The sequence below is a fragment of the Tupaia chinensis genome, unplaced genomic scaffold, assembly GCF_000334495.1.
Source record: "Tupaia chinensis unplaced genomic scaffold, TupChi_1.0 Scaffold148488_1, whole genome shotgun sequence".
Classification (NCBI taxonomy): domain Eukaryota; kingdom Metazoa; phylum Chordata; class Mammalia; order Scandentia; family Tupaiidae; genus Tupaia; species Tupaia belangeri.
Genome location: NW_006208337.1, coordinates 397476 through 402137, shown reverse-complemented (window position 1 = coordinate 402137; position 4662 = coordinate 397476). Strand labels below are relative to the sequence as shown.

Here is a 4662-nt window from a genome sequence, read left to right as displayed (position 1 = left end):
TGCAATCCCTTCTCCATTCTCCTCTTGGGATCTTGGGCACGCACACACACGTGCCCGGTGTGAGTTCTAAGCCATTGGGTCCGGGATGCAAACCGCGGTCGACTACGTGGGAATCCAGCAACACAGCCATTATGCTAACTGCTGGTTCCCGAGATACAATTAACTTTTGACAAAGGTTCTAAGATAATTCAGTGGGGTGAAAGTATCTTCAAAAAATGGTGCTAGGGAAATTGGATATCTCTGAACTAGAATAAAACTAGATTCCTATTTCAACCTTACACAAAATAAACTCACAATGGATTCAAGACTTACATATTAAACCCAAACCCATAAGATTACTGCATGACATAGGTGAAAGACTTGATATTGGTTCAGGTGAAAAAAATTTAAAATAAGACTTCAAAAGCACAGGCAAAAGCAGCAAAAAATGGACAAGTGGGATTACACCAAACTAAAAAGCTTCTGCTCAAAAAAGGATACAGTTGGGAACCAGCAGTTAGCGTAATGGCTATGTCGCTGGACTCCCATGTAGTCGACCGCAGTTCGTGTCCCGGACCCGGTGGCTTAAAACTCACGCCGGGCGCGTGTGCGTGCGTGCCCAAGATCCCGAGAGGAGAATGGAGGAGAAGGGATTGCGGCGTGACCATCCCCCCGGGGGGTGATTTCTCGCTTTCTGTCTCTATGTCTCTGTCTGTCTGTCTGGCGAGCATACGCGCCCTACAGTGAAAAATCTCTCAAAAAAAAAAAAAGAAAAAAAGAAAAGGATACAGTTAATAGAGACAGTTTATAGAATGGGAGAAAAAAAAATCTGCAAACAATACATCTGACAAGGAATTAAAAACCCAGATTATATAAGACATTCAAACAGGTCATCAGCAGGAGCTGGCAGGTGGCATGATGGTTAAGAGCGCTGGACTCCCACATGGCCAACTGCAGTTTAAGTCCCGAACCTGGTGGCTTGCTTTCTCACTCCCCCACCCTGTCCCTCTCTAGTCAAATTTAAATAAACAAATAAAGTTAAATAATTCTTTTCTTTTTTTTCTTTCCAGGGAAAGCGTGTACGCAGTCCCCCACTACCACAAATTATGGAGTCGACTTTCCCGCATTTGGGGAAATCGCAGGGGTCGGCACACCCAGAGTGCAATGGGTGAGCCTCACCCTGGGAAAACCACCTTCGTGATCACGGTATCTCCCCTGCCAGGTAAGTATTAAGTTAAATAATTATTTTTTAAAAAACCAATTTATTAGCCAAAAACTAATAATCCAATTAAAAATAGGTAAATAGCAGATAACATGGAACTTAAGGAGGCTAGATACAACACAGACCCGGTGGCTTGAAAAACATACTCAACATGTGTGTATAAAGTGTCCAAAATCCTGAGAGAATAGAGAATGGATTGAGGTATGGGTGCTTTCTTACTTTATATATATAGGTACATGTCCTATAGCAAAAATTTTAAATTATAAAACAGGCAATAGTTCTGAAGAGACAATTCTTGAAGACATACACATGACCAAAAAAGCATGAGAAAAAATGTTCAACATTACTACTCATAAGGCAAATGTGAATCAAAACATTATCACCTTCCCCAGTTAGAAAAGCAATTACAAAAAAGAAAAAGAAAGGGATAAAGAAGAAAGAAAGAAAGGGAAGAAAGAAAAAGAAAGAAAAGAGAAAAAGAAAGAAAGAAGAAAGAAAGAAAGAAAGAGAAAGAAGGAAAGAAAGAAAAAGAAAGAAAGAGAGAGAGAAAGAGAACAAGTACTAGCAAGACTGTGGAGAAAGGGAAACCCTCATGTGCATTAATACAGCCACTGTGGGAAATAGTATGGAGGTTCCTCAAAACTAAACCTAGAACTAACTACATTATGATCTGAAAATATCCACAGGACAACAAAATCAATAAACCAGAGATATCTGCACTATTCACAATAACTAAGATATGGAATCAACCTAAGTGTCCAACAATTGATGAATAGATTAAAAAAAAAATTGTGATGTTGGGGCCAGCAAGTGGCATGGTGGTTGGGATGCTGGACTTCCACATAGCCAACCACAGTGATGGCTTGCTTTCTCACTTTCCTTCTCTCTGGTGAGCGCACATGCCCTATAGCAAACTTAAATAATAATAAAAATAAAGAAATTGTGGTATATTATTCCACCATTAAAAAAAAAGGATTCCTCAGGGCCGGCAAGTGGCATGGTGGATAAGGGCGCTGGATTCCCACATGGCCAATGACGGTTCGAGTCTCAGACCTGGTGGCTTGCTTTCTCACTTTCCTTCTTTCGCTCTCTTTCTCTGTGTCTTTCTGATCAAATTAAAATAAATAAATAAATGAATAAATAAAATTAAATAAATAATTCTTTAAAAAAAAAGATTCCTATTCTTTGAGGCAGATGGATGAACACAGAACAATGTTAAGTGAAATTGGACAGGCTCTGAAAGATGAATACTATATATATCCTCACATGATGAAATCTGTGGGTCCTCATTCTTCAGTGGAAGCTCAAAGACTGAATTGCACAGAAGAAAATAGAATGATGAATACCAGAAACGGGAAAGGGGAGGAGAGATAAGGGTTGGGAAAACTTGGTTAGAAGATGCAAGACTGCATGTAAATAAGTGGAATGAGCTATCATAGCACAGTAAAGAACATTGATGAATTTAGCATACATGTCCACGTCGAGTGACTTCTGAATGTACACAACACAAAGAAATGATACATGGGAGATGGTGAATATGTTTACTTCCCAGATTCAATTATTACACACTGTACTCCACAAAGATGTGCAACTATTATATGTAGATCAGAAATTATAGTAATTTCTTTTAAAGTTACTGGTCATTAGTAAAATATACCTTAAGAATACTCTAGGTTGGTGAAGTAACTTTTATTATTTAGGAAATGTTTCTAAGTTTAAACCTTTGATGTTGTTTCTATGGTGTAGGCCCAGTATTTGTTGTGGGTTAGGTGCCGCCAGGTGCTGTCCTCAGCAATGACACAGCCCTTGTCCCAAGGGAACTTATGATATGCTTGAGAAAACGTTCGAATCAATACAAATGTCCTTCAGTGAGTTTAAATCTGAAATTTCTATTACTTTGGAATTTGAAAATAAGTGTTTCGTGTGTAACCTGAAAACAGTATCAAAATCTGCTCCTAAGGTAAATATTACCATTTACATTAGGCTTACAAAACTTTAGGACTATACAAGATATATGCCCTCAGTGCATTTTAAGCCTATTTTCTGTTTCCGTTTCAGTCTCCCCCAGGTCTAGCTGAAATTCCATTGCTTTTAGTGCTAGTAAGAAAGGGCCCAACTCATACTGCTGTACTTTCCTAAGGAGTAAGATAAAGAAAAGGGCTGGGCCAGCAGGTGGCATGGTGGTTAAAGGCCCTGGATTCCCACATGGCCAACCGCGGTTCAAGTCCCAGACCTGGTGACTTGCTTTCTCACTTTCCCTTTCTTTCTCTGATCAAATTTAAAAATTAATAACAAATGGAATTTAAAATATAATTCCTTAAAAAAATAAAAACAAAAAGGGTTCAATTTGCTCCACTTCTGGGAAAAAAATCTGCTTTAACTCTTAGTATTTCAAAAATGTGTTTGGAGGGGCCGGTAGGTGGCATGGAGCTGAATGGCCCTGGACTCCCACATGTCCCACCATGTTTAAGTCCTGGACCTGGTGTTTGCTTCCTCATATTCCCTCTCTCTCTGATCAAACTGGAAAATACTACTCCTACTAAATACATAAAGTTAAATAAAATAATTCTTTAACACAAAAATGCATTTGGAGTCTACCTTTAAATTAAAAAATTAAAATGCTTGGTAATTTAATAAAATGTCTTAAAATACTATTCTCAGTGCCACTCACTGATATTTCCTTGTACTTATAATCAGTGAAGTTTCTTTATTTCTTCCTTTTTTTTTTTGAGGTTTTTGCCATAGGGCGCATGCACTCGCCAGAGCCAGAGAGATAGAAAGCGAGAAATCACCCCCCAGGGGGGATGGCCACGCTGCAATCCCTTCTCCTCCATTCTCCTCTCGGGATCTTGGGCACGCACACGCACTCGGTGTGAGTTTTAAGCCACCGGGTCCAGGACGCAAACCGCGGTCGACTACGTGAGAGTCCACCGACATAGCCATTACGCTAACTGCTGGTCCCGAGTGTCTTTATTTCTTGATTTCCAAACCCAATATTCTTATTGGCAAGAATTATGGGGTTAGGGCCAGCAGGCTGCATGATGGTTAAGGTACTGGACTCCCACATGGCTTGCTATAGTCTAAGTCCTGGACCAGTGGCTTGAAAAATCACATCAGCCATGTGTGTGCATGCACATGCGTGCGTGCCTAAGATCCCAGGAAAATGGAGAAGGAACTGCAGAATGGCCATACCCCCGGAGAGTTATTTCTCACCTTCTCTCTCTGGTAAGTGCATGTACCCTAAAAAAAAAATAAATAAATCACAGGGTTGAAGTCTGGACTTCAGTGATGGGTCAGATGTGCAGTTTGTTAAGTGTGTCACAAGGACACTCTCTCCTCCACGGGATTTGTACACGTTTCCGAACACCACAAAGTGATTGTTTCTTTTTATTATGTTTGTGAGCCACAAAGAGCTCTGCAAACAGTCAGTTGTAAGACTGGACTCACACACACAGTCAACT

At 40.0% G+C, this 4662-nt stretch overlaps 1 non-coding gene across 1 annotated transcript; it reads right to left on the bottom strand.

Moving 5' to 3' along the window:
• Positions 1-1045: 1045 nt before the first annotated feature.
• Positions 1046-1209, bottom strand: LOC114006504 (U1 spliceosomal RNA). The gene has a single exon (XR_003548210.1). It is a non-coding gene; the product is annotated as a U1 spliceosomal RNA (small nuclear RNA).
• Positions 1210-4662: the final 3453 nt, after the last annotated feature.